Genomic DNA, 12,713 nt, shown 5'->3' with positions numbered 1-12,713 from the left:
CTGTGTAGAAACACACCTCATAACCATCTTGTGGGCTTTCTTCACTTACTAGAGGAGTCTCCGAGGACATGACTTGACACTGCAAGATTAGTGATCTGTCTTTCTCTTTGACTATTCTGTTAATTTTTATTTAAACTGGAACAGATAACATAAGAAAATGGAAATTTTTATTGGCCAATAACATTCTTTCTAATCTTCCAAAATGAAGATTGTTACACAAATTCATCAGTTGGCTCTGTTGTAGTTCCACTAACATGTAGTAGCACTTCAGGCCTTTTAAGACCAAAAAGATGTGGCCAGTTAACTATCAGCATTCACTATCGTAATATTAATTGTTAACTTGTTATTTCATAGACTTTTCAAAGCCCTGGGAAGGCATGCATTTCAGTGCACGTTTTAGGATTTCCATACAGGTTTCAGAGATCCACACTGACTCTTATTATCTTTGGCATTTGATCTCAATGACTCAATCACCTCTCCTGTTAAAAGAGAAAGGATTGCATAGGGCCACTGTCCACCTTCACTCTACTCCAGTGCCAGGAATGTGACATACATGCTGACATACATCTAGAGCCTCAGAGATGTAAATGAAAAATCAAACCGTCTAGAATTATAAGAACAGAAGAGACTGTTACTTTTTTTCCCCTAATTTCAGACTTCGCTTTTTACTTAATGGACATTCTGATCCACTCTCAGAAACATCTGATTTGGGGTTAAACTAGGCAGCTGGACGATGTTTATGGCTTTGAGGCTTAAATAACTTTCTATATGATGGGAGAAACTCTAAACAACGTTTGAATAATCAGCTCCTACAGTCTTATATTTCATGGGTGTCCATCCTCTGAATCTTTCTTACAGAAGTATTTTATAAGAACATTTTCTGTGAATTATTTATATTTATACTGTTTTGGTATGAATGACATTTGTATTATATTATATACATTAAATAGTTTGTGTACAACTTTATCCTAATGTCTGTTTTTTGCCTGCATTTCCTGTCTTTGTTCTCTACTGTAATTCACTTTATTTATTTTTTAAGCTCTGGTTTAAAAAGAAAACTGATCTACTTAGAATATGACTAAAGTGGCATTTCAAACTAGTGTGGAAAGACTGACCAATTTTATAAATGATGTTGGGATATTTGGCGAACCATCTGGAAAAAATGAAGTTAGATTTTTATCTCATGCAATACATAGAGATAAATTCCAGATGGATCGAAGATCTAAGTGTAAAAGTGAAAACTATAAAATATTAGAAGAAAATATGGAATGTCTCGTTAGCATCTAGGGAGTGGGAAATACCTTCCAAAGCAAGATATAAACCCCAGAAGCTATGAGAGAAAAGAATGACAGATTTTCTTATGTAAAGATTGAAAATTTCTAAATGGCAAATGGTATCAGGAATACATCACTATTATCTACTTTTTGGAGAAAGGTGTCAGTGCGCTCAGACAAGAGAAATGAGAGGTAAAGATATTAGGAAGGAGGAGCGAAATTCATCGCTTACTTCTAGAAGACTGAGTCTTGAATATGCAGGAAAAGCATAGGAAAACCTAAGAAACTGTTACAAATAATCTGAAATCACGCAATAATCAATAGCTTTTCTATACACAAACCAACATCACATAGAATATATATCTGAATAAGAGATTTCCATTACAATACGAACTAGCATCATAAACTACATAGGAATAAACTGAATAAGAAATGTGCAAGATTCGTGTGAAGAAAACTTTAAAATGACTTTGAGGACCATCAACGAATAATTTAACAAATAGAAAGACATATTCTATTGGGAAGTGGTAAGAAGCCTTGATATTTTAAAAAGTATCAATTTCTCCTAAAGTGATCTATAAATTTAATACCATCTCCATAATGAATCAATAAGATTTTAATTTTTAATGACTACACAAGCTGATTCTAAAGATATTATGATTAAATAAGCATGAAAGAATAGCCAGAAAATACTAAAAGGAAGAAAAAAATTAGAGAGGGTGCTTTCAGCATATTTAAACATATTAAAGAGCTACAGTAAGCAAGAGAATCTGATTCTCTCAAGAAGAAAAATGGAACAGAATAAGGTCAAGAAATAAATTGAAATACATACGGATTTTGATACATGGTAAATCATGGGGCTGGGGTTGACAGACTATTATAAGTGGTTTCAGGTCTGAAAAATATCAAACTGGATCCCTGCTTCATCCTTGTAGCCAAAACATTTCCAGATGGATCAAAGAATTAAACATTAAAAATAAAAAACACAAGAGAACTTTGCTTTTACAATTGCAATGGTGAGAACGTTTTCAAAGCAAGATATAAAACTAGGAACCGCAGACGATTCATATATTTCAACTTGTAAAACTAAAAATTTTACATCTTAAAAATACCATAGGTCAATTCAAAAGTTGAACAACAAACACGGTAAATATTTTTGCAACAAATGTAACAAAGCATTAGTTTTCAGAGCAAACAGTACTTACAAATAAGAAGAAAAAAAATACCCACTGGAAAAAGGAGCAAAAGAGGTTACATATATGATTTACTGCAAAAGATACAGTTAAGAAAATGGAAATCAGACCACAATGAAATACCATTTTTCAAATCCAGACTAAACCACAAGATAGCATTTTTCAATTAGCAGGTTGGCAAAGATTCAAAAAATTTTTAGAATGCTGTATTAGAGGGGATCAAGGGAAGTGGGCATACTTATTCATTGCTGGTGAGGATGTAAATTGAAACAATCCTTTGGAAGACAGTTTGGCAATATCAGTCAGAATTAAAGGTACATTTATCATTTGACCCAGCAATTCAACTTCTAAGAATGTAGCCTGCAGATACATGTGTGCAAAAATATGTATACAAGCCTGTTCAGAGCAGTATTTTCTCAGTATTTGCTACAATAGCAGCATAGTCTCCATCAATAGGGTCATTATTAAATTACGGAACATCTACACTCCATAATACTATGTAGCTTTTAAAGAGACTGGAGTAGGTCCATAAATGCTGAAAAGGAACAATCACTTAGATATTTTATTACATCAAAGTAAGGGAGAAAACCATGAGGTGAGCATGTCACTCTTTTTATAAATGTTATCCATGCCTTGTCCAGTGGCTAGAAATAGAGGAAATGATGCTCAAATTTCCAATGATCATGGACAGCCCCACATTTTTTTTACCTTAATGCTTTCTATAATTTGAAAGTTTTAAGTATGCATTACTTTTGTAATTTTAAAGACAATTATTAACAAAAAGAAATCTCACTAACTTATAGAGCCTGCTGCTATGTACAGATACTCTAATATCATTTTGCAAATAAAGGAAAAGCACACCATTCTTTTTCACCCAAGAAGATAAAAGACTTTGCCATTATAACTAAGGATGCTTTAGATAAATCAAAGGTTTAAACCATATCAAATTCTGCTTGCCTTACGAAGTGTTAAACCTTAGGAAATGAAATAATGAATAGATCTAACAGAACCTGGAAAAATCAAACTGACCAAAATGATTCACTGGGTCTTGATGAACACCATGGAGACCACTTTACAAGAGCCAGTCTGACACTTTCACACTCCATAGAGTGTGAAAACCATAGAGGAAGACAAACCATAGCGGAATTTCACATTGAATTACAGAGTCAAGCTGATTTCCCCAGGAGAGAGAGAGAACTAAAGGAACCCTGAAAGACAAAACTTCAGAAAAAATCTGTGCATCTGTTTCCCAGTCCATATTTACAGCCCATCTAACTTGTTTATGTAAACTTTTTAGATTTTTGCCAAATATTTACTAAATTTATAATTGATTGTGATAAATGATCAAATGGATCATATGCAAATCTGATCAAACTAGTGAGGAAAACAAAAATTCCTAAACCAACTAAATGTCAGATATCATATAGTCTTTGTATCTAAACTAAGAATTTCGGACAAGGGAAATTGGATCTGCAAGACAAAATATGTTTTCTCTGTGGAAGGTGTTGTTCAGTTTCTACCAAGTGCGTAGCTGGAGAGTTCAGATGGTTGTGGTTCTGGGATCTTGGGGGTTGTTTCTACCTTCTGGCAACAAGTATTCTTCCCTAGTATTCAAGGGCTCCCATATGACCTGAGTGACAGCTAACAGCTGGGTCAAAGCTATAATTATTTCATCAGCTCTCTTGGTTTCAACTAACTCCTACCAATACCTAGTTATTGGCCTCTAACGTCAACCTCTTTCCTGGACTCCGTGCCTGGATTTGCATCTCCCCCCCGCCCCCGGATATGCTGCAAGCATATGCACTCAGTATACATGGAGTACAAGTTGTACCACACTTAACATGTAATATGCCCCTCTCCCTGTGTTCCATATAATGGCTAGTAGCACCACTAGCCTCTCAGGCACCCATGTTAAAACCAGAGGGCTCCCCCGGTGGCGCAGTGGTTGAGAGTCCACCTGCCGATCCAGGGGACACGGGTTCGTGCCCCGGTCTGGGAAGATCCCACATGCCGCGGAGTGGCTGGGCCCGTGAGCCATGGCCGCTGAGCCTGCGCGTCCGGAGCCTGTGCTCCGCAACGGGAGAGGCCGCAACAGTGAGAGGCCCATGTACCGCAAAAAAAAAAAAAAAAAAAAAAAATCAGAGATATCCTTGACCCTTGGTTCTTCTTGCTTATCCTTTTCCATTTTTAACCTGCCCTCTCTATTTCAACTGCTACCATCCTAATTTAGTGTCTCATCATTTCTTGCCTCACTGACTGCAGTCATTTCCCAACTGGTCATTCAACCTCCTGGTTTAATCCCCCATAATAATATTCCAAACTGAATTCAGAGCTGTTCTAAAATGCACAGTTTATCATATGTCTCTTCTATTTAACACTTTGGTGATGCCTTTCTTTCAACAAAATCAAGCATAAAGTCCCCAGGAAATCATTTAAGACCTTTCACAAGCTGGCCCTAACCTGACTTTTCAGTCTTTTTTACCATCAATCACTGCACTCATACACACACACACACACACACACACACACACACACACACACACACACACCTGCCACCATAACATACTACTCATGCCCCCCTAAACTTGTCATTATCCTTTACATTGCTATGTATTTGTGCACCATGCTATTTCTTTTCTTCAGATGCTCTCCATTGCCAGCACTCCATTACTGATACCTTGGTCTACTCACTCCTCCCTTCTCATGGGCAGCCCATTTCCCCATCCCGAGTTAATGGTTAGGGGAGGAAGAACAATCCCATCAGCCAAGATTATTCTGCACCCTAAGAGCACCCAGGAAAGTGAGCACAGACCTCCTCTGGGAGCAGAGACATCCTCCAGTCCTGGGTCACTGAGTTCTGGAGTTTCCTCTGAAGCAGCAGAGCTAATGAGGGCACCAGGTAAGACAACATGGACACAGAGCTATGGGATTTGTCACTTATCATGATCGCAAAGAAGAATCTACAGGAGAAGCGATGGGTCAGTGGTCCCCAGAAGTTTTCCCCTCTTCTTCTCAGATCTGGCTGAACTAGTCAGTTGCTCCTGTATTTACTAATCTAGCAGCTTCTATTTGTATTGTCTCAGTGATGTCTTCCCCTGCTCCTTATGAAGGGTCCCCCTTCTAGCAGTATTCCTCACCTTGCGATAGCCAACCGCGGCAGAAACCCACAAAAGCTTCAGAAGGCTTAGCTCAAAGATCACATTTGCCTGTTTCCCAGATTGAGTGACACTCCTCCTTTACTGTGTATTTACAGCACTTTGTACTTGCCTCTGTCCCAGTGGTTACAATAATATATGCAACGATTCGTTTATGTGTCTATGAGCTGTCCGAGGGCATTGGCCATGTTTTAGACTCTCATAATAACCAAGCAAATCCAGACACACTGAAAGTTTGTCTGTCCCCAGAACTCACCAAGCTTCTTTCTGTCTTGGGGACTTCGTTCCCGCTGGTGCTTTTTCCTGGGACAACTCCTACTTCCACCCCCCATTTTCCCAGAGCTGGCTCCTTCTTTTCATTTGGATTGCAGCTTAAGTGCAGGGTCCCCAGAGAGGCCGTCACTTTTTCCCTTTGCCAATAATTTCCACCACAACTATCTTTACTTTATTCCTAGCATTTATCATTAGTGGAAATTATCTCTGCTTTATATGTCTATTTGTTTACTGTCTATCCTACCTATAATGGAAATGTCAAGGTCAAGGGTACCTATCTTGTTCATCTCTGTGTCCCAAGTGGGTAGCACATAGTAGCTGCCCAAAAACTACTGTTGGGTACATTATTTTTCTGTGCTTATTTATACCTATAATTTTTTATAAAACTAAAATCAAACTACATATTTACATGTATATTCTGCTTTGTTCATTTATTATCATTTCTTGAGCTTTTCCTAATGTTAATTATTCTTTGAGAATATAATGCCCAGCTACTCTTTTGTGTGAATGTAGAAAAAGTTCTAAACACCATTTTTTTAGATGCCACCTAAAAGTGATATCATTGTTTTTTTCACAGAGAACTCTACTCAGTACTCTGTAATGAACTATATGGGAACAGAATCTGAAAGAGTGGATATATGTATATGTATAACTGATTCACTTTGCTGTACAGGAGAAACTAACATAACATTGTAAACCAACTATACTCCAATAAAGTTAATTAAAAAAACCATGGCCGCTGAGCCTGCGCATCCGGTGCCTGTGCTCCGCAACGGGAGAGGCCACAGCAGTGAGAGGCCCGCGCAACGCAAAACAAAAAAAAAGTGTCCTCTCCCAAATCAGCTCCTTTTCTTGAATGCTCAACGCCTACAAAACCACCATCCTTCCAGTCATTTTGGCTTAAGCTAAGGTGTCATTTTTGACTGACTCTACTCATTCACACATTTGCTGAATCTTACTTCATTTTTTTTTTGCATACTGAATATAATTTTGTTGCTTTTCTTTGATTACACAAGTCATATGTGTTCAATGCAATGATTTCAAACATATAGAAAAGAGGGTAAAAATCACGTGGGATCTCACCTTACTGTAATGTTCATCATTAATAATAATCATTCTTTCATGAATCTTTTACTTCAGATAGAAAAATGATAGACAGATGACAGCTAGCTAGCTAGCTAGCTAGCTAGCTAGGTAGATAGATGAGTTTATAGAAATAGGATAATATATTAATTAAATCTTTAAAGGTAAAAAAACATCAAAAGAGTTGCAAAAACTGTGGGTTAATTTAAATTTGTATGATGAATAATGTCAGCTCTCAATCTTGTCAGTATTATCTTTATGAAGGCATATATAACCTCATGTGGAGAAATGAAGAGTGTCTGTTTTAGGGTTTTTGTGAATTTGAAGCCTGGACCAAATGGTGCCCCTGCGGAAATTCTGGAATTGGGACCTTGTTTTATTCATCTTTCTATGCTCCATGGAGACTCTCATGGTCTGTGTAGAATAATATTTTGCTCTATGAATGATCAATGGCCTCGACAAATATCTTTTAATACCTACCATATACAAGCCACTGCTAGCTATGTGAGAGATACACAAATGAATAAGACATTGTCCTTGCTTTTGAGGAAATTTATAACTATGGTTTTTAAAAAAAAATGTTTATAAACTCCATAAACTTCGCTTCCTACCACCTGTCTTCAAGCCTGTGAAGAGCTCATTTTGGTTCTCTCTGGGTTTTGTGTAGGACCTGAAGTTTCCGGCCTTGTTCCTAACATACACGTTGACACATAAGAGGGGATGCAAAAAAAAAAAAAAAAACGGAGATCTGAGAGGGCCGATTTAAAAGAAATGAAAGTTGTTTATCTTTTGAAAACACGTTTTGTAGGTGATGGCTCTTGATCACTGTGGGACGGCCAACTGTAGGATCCCTCAAACATTGCAAGATCTCATCCTGGACCTGTAATCATTTTGGCTATAATCTGCTGTCTTCTTTTCAAAGGATGCAGCCATTCTGGAGAGGCTTCTGTCTGAACTCAGGCATATTTCTAGGCTCAAAGTAGTGGGACACTGCTCATGTGAAAGCACCATGGAAGACTTGAAAGCACTATATGGACCTACAGAATAATCTAAAGTGTGTTCCCAGTACATGTCCAGGACAGAAGATGCTCATTTGTCACATGTGAGGGAGCAGTGAAATTTATTTTTACAGATTCACTGGGCTGAAAGGAAGACTACGTGGGCCCATCACACTCTAGCAATTTCCATCACAGCAAAAACAATCTTAGAAGGAAGACATACTTGATCTCTACTTGAAGATTACAACCTCTTTCATCAACTCTTTGCAAGTACTTTTCAAAAAATTTAAGATTATACTTCAGCGATATATGGCATAAAAGCATTAGAGAGGGCTTCCCTGGTGATGCAGTGATTGAGAGTCCGCCTGCCGATGCAGGGGACATGGGTTCGTGCCCCCGGTCCGGGAAGATCCCACATGCCGCGGAGCGGCTGGGCCCGTGAGCCATGGCCGCTGAGCCTGCGCGTCCAGAGCCTGTGCTCCACAGCGGGAGAGGCCACAACAGTGAGAGGCCCGCGTACCGCAAAAAAAAAAAAGCATTAGAGAAAAAGCTAGTTGAAAATGTCAGTCATATTTAAGAGCAGATGTCCACCATTTCTCTCTGGGGAAGCAGCCCATTAAGCTGTATGCTGCTGAATCAGATGTGACAAAAAAAGTTCATTCAGCCCGGTTTATTTTGCCTTGAGAGTCAGAAGCATGAGTGGCAATGGCTGGTCTTTCTGGATCTGCTGTTTCTTTTACTTTCGAGACTGTGGAGTCGGACCTGACTGAGCTCACGGACATCTCTGGCTCTGCTGCACGCACACATGCGCCCCTTCACAGCCTGGGTGCCGGTGATCTATAGCATCCTGGTAATTTGTGTTTTAAAACTGCACACCTACCTGCCCAGATGTAAAATCAGCACCAAGCAGAATCAGCTTCCCCTCGAATCTGTGTGCTCTGTGTTTTTCCACAGGAGACTAAACACTGCAGTGTGGATCCGGGGTGCATGTTATACGGTGCATGACACCTCTGGGGGTGACAGCCACATTCATCAAAGCTCCAGTCCCTCGAAAGGGATAATGTGCAGGAACTGTGTGAGCAGCTATTAGAGAATTCACCCTTGCCTTATGGCTTTTCTAAAACTTAATAAAAATCCTCTTTTCAATCAGAATCTTCTAAAGAATACAGACCTCATTTCTCCAACTTCCTGGAGAAGCCAAAGCAAACATCAACTACTATAATTTCTAGTTTTCAGTTTCAAGTGCCTCAGAAATGCTCTTTCACTTAGTGTCATGCTGTTGATCTCCTTTCAGATTTGCCTACACAAGGATTTTACTCAGGACAGATTCTGCTCTTTATTTGTACTTTGAGTCACATACCTTTGGAGCCTTTGAGCTTGAAGGAATGTTAGATCTCCTTACCTCTTTGAAGGCGAAGAGATGAAAGGTGGAAGAAGAGAAGGGGCGTCCTAGTTTTACTCTAGTGAATGGCACAATCAAGACCAAAATGACCTGTGCACAAAAGCAAAATACATACAACAGAACAAAAATTAAACATTTTAAATTAAAAATTAAAGTTTTCTGCCAATAACATAGTATCTGTACCCTTAGGATAATCTTCCTTGCTCAACATTTTAAAGTTTATGCAATGCTTTCACATAAATTGTTTTAATCCTCACAACCACTCTAGATGCAAGTTTTTTTTTTTCTTAAACAAATGAGGAAATGAGCATTCAGGGTGCCCAGAAGACTGGCAAAGATCATGTCTTTGGGTCTGAACAGGGGCTCAAGTCCAAAGGTTCAGATCCCCAGGCAGGTATGCATGATGAAATGATTCTACCCATCAGCGAGCAGCAACTTAAAATATCTAAATAGATTTGCTTTTTCCCATTGGTCTGTAATTTTCCAAACTTAGCTTTGACCAGCAAAATTGTCCTGCCGTACCCAGAAGTGGGTCCACAGACACTTCCAGAAGGTGACAACAATATCTGTCAGAATGATCAGAATGGGATTAAATTACCACTCGATTTCTTTGGGCCCTAAACTGGTTTGTTCCCAACAGCTTCAATCCTCAGGAATATTAAAGTAATTTGACGGCTTCTTCCCAAAGAGAGATTTATATTGTGCAGATTGGTTCAAAGAAAACTCTTGCCATTGTTTCTGTGGTACTGGGATTAATTATGCCAGACTGTTTTCGTTTATTGTCTCCTTTTCTATATTTAATGGAGCTAGGAAAAATAAAACTCATTTTTCTTCCTTCCCACGCTGAAACCCCTACAATATTTTCTTAGGCAAATTAATAAAAGACACCGTTACAGGGAAGATGTGGGATTCTTCTACAGAAGACCTTCTGAGTTTCCCTGACACAGACTTCTTCCCTTCCCTTCCCCTCCAAGCTCTTCCTCTTTCATAGAAGCACTTTAAGTCATGGGGGTCAGGAGTCTGCAGCAAGTGAACGTGAAACGAAAACACTAAGTTTTCCTTTTTCTTCTTTCTCTGATTTCTTCATCTGCATAAATTAAAACCTATTCTAAACTGGCTTCTTTGCTCTGGCACAAAAATAAGTTCTTCTAGTGCTCATGAGGTGCCCAGTCACCTCATCCTGGGTCTTCTGCTTCCTTAACTTTTTGTTCCTCAACTTGCCAGGCATATCTCTTGTCAGACCAGTATAATTTTTTTCTGTAAAACCTGAATTGGTAACCTTGGAAAGTCTGAATTGCATCCAAAAGGAATTCATTACTGAGTGGCGGTGACTTTGACTTTCATGAAAATGAATGCTCCGAAACCATCAGCTTTGGAAAATAATTCATTACACTTCTTTTTTTTTTTTTTTTTTTTGGTGGTGGGGTGGATAAAAGTGCCTTTCATAAAAGTACCTCTTGTATGAGTATCCTGTGTGACCTATCTCTTATGAAAGAAAATGTTAGGACAGTCAGCTATTTGGAAACATTGTACATGCAAGCTTTTATGCTGACTTTCACTGAGAACAAGATGAATCATGAATACTTAAAATTATTTCCCTATGGTCCTGCTTAAATCCTAGTTTAACTGTTTCAGAGTATGCACCTGGGGGAAGCCATATGCAACATAGGTTTGGGAGTTAGAGCTTCCAAGAACTGTCCAGCTCTGTGGCCGGTGGGAATGCTGCTCCCTGGAATTTTCATCTCAGTCCCCTCTTGTCTCATTATTTGGGCAGATACATTCATATCTCTCTTTCTCTTGAGACAAAAGAATACATACCACTAGCCCGAGTATTTTGTAGGCTGGCAAAAGTTATGAGATTTTCCCTTAACTTAGAACAATTACATAGAAGAACAGAGTAAAAGATTCATACATCGAAGACCCAGATTTTTAAAATTTAATATTAAATTTGCTTCAGAAATTTTTTATATTAAATACATAAATAAAATAGGAATTAAGGAAAAATCTGCTTTGTACGTCTACTCAATGGTATTCTTTCTCCCTCCCTAGAGGCACACACTCTCATCAATTTGGGATATATTCTCCCAGACCATGTTTTTACATCTTTACTACCCATCTTTAAACATTTTATACTATTTGAGGCAGACGATTCTGTTTGCCCACCTACTCATTGTCATTCCCCTCTTCCCTTCTGTCAGGACACTGCTCTTGTTCAGGAAGCAGAGATCAAGAAGTCTATTCATTCAACCCTCCCAGGCTCTGGTGCAGCTAAAGAGTGGAGGGGTGGGTAGGGAACGACGTGACCTCGATTTGACCAAGGAGGTAGAAGCAGAAGTTCAGAAGATGAGGCTTCTGTAAAAACCATCATTTTCTTGGTAAGAGGGGGTATATTCAGATTAGGTTCAGATTCATCTTCTACCCTTTCTCTCTATGGACCTGACACATGGATGAACTGTGTGGTGTGGAAGCTCTCATCTTGTCATCTTGAGGATGAAAGAGTGAAAGATAGAATGAGCTCTGGGGAAGGAACCTTGGTTGCAGGTTTGAGGACCCCTAAAAACAATTTTCAAGCTCTCCACCAGAGATGGACTAATTAAACATATTTACATGTTATATACCCTATCCCCTTTCTGGACCACCAGACCTGGTTAATTGTACAAGTGGCCCATCCCTCGCTTTGTGGGACCTGACTGATGACTTCTTAGAGCCACCTTCATCTGGATCACCTTCAGCTGAACTCTTACAGGACAAAATTATAAACCTCTTTTTGGTTAAGCCACTGTCATTAAATTTCTTCTAATGCGACCAAACACAATCCTAACTGTTGATATATTGTTTTTAAGATTTTTAAAATGGTGGTATCCTAACAAGCTGTTTTACAACTTGCTTTTTTTACTCAAATTATGTTTGACCTCTATCCACTCTGATACATATCTAGTTCACTTACTTTTAAACTTATTTCCTCTATTCATTTCTTTTTGATGGCCCTTTAGATTGTCTCTAACTTTTCACCATTACCAAAATATTGTTCTGCACAGCCCCGTAGGCTCACACACACAAGAGTTTCTCTAGGATGTGTGCTAGATGTGGACTCTGACAGATCTTCCTGAGATTCTTAATTTGGGTCCAAGTTACTTTTTGAAAATAGAACTATTTGTACATTTAGAGGCAAGTGGGCAATGGCAGTCTCCAGGACTCTTTAAACTATACCATGTCACATTTCCTAATTTTCTTACCATATTTGTTAGGCTTCTGACAAAACTAAATTGAAAGCTAAAATCTGGGGGTGGGAAATGCAGAAACAGCAGCAACTAAGTAAGAAAGATTTTGATTTC

Source organism: Monodon monoceros, unplaced genomic scaffold (assembly GCF_005190385.1).
Source record: "Monodon monoceros isolate NGI ecotype Baffin Bay Population unplaced genomic scaffold, NGI_Narwhal_1 Super_Scaffold_4, whole genome shotgun sequence".
Classification (NCBI taxonomy): domain Eukaryota; kingdom Metazoa; phylum Chordata; class Mammalia; order Artiodactyla; family Monodontidae; genus Monodon; species Monodon monoceros.
The sequence above is the reverse complement of the archived record's forward strand: the minus strand, read 5'-3'. Positions refer to the sequence as shown.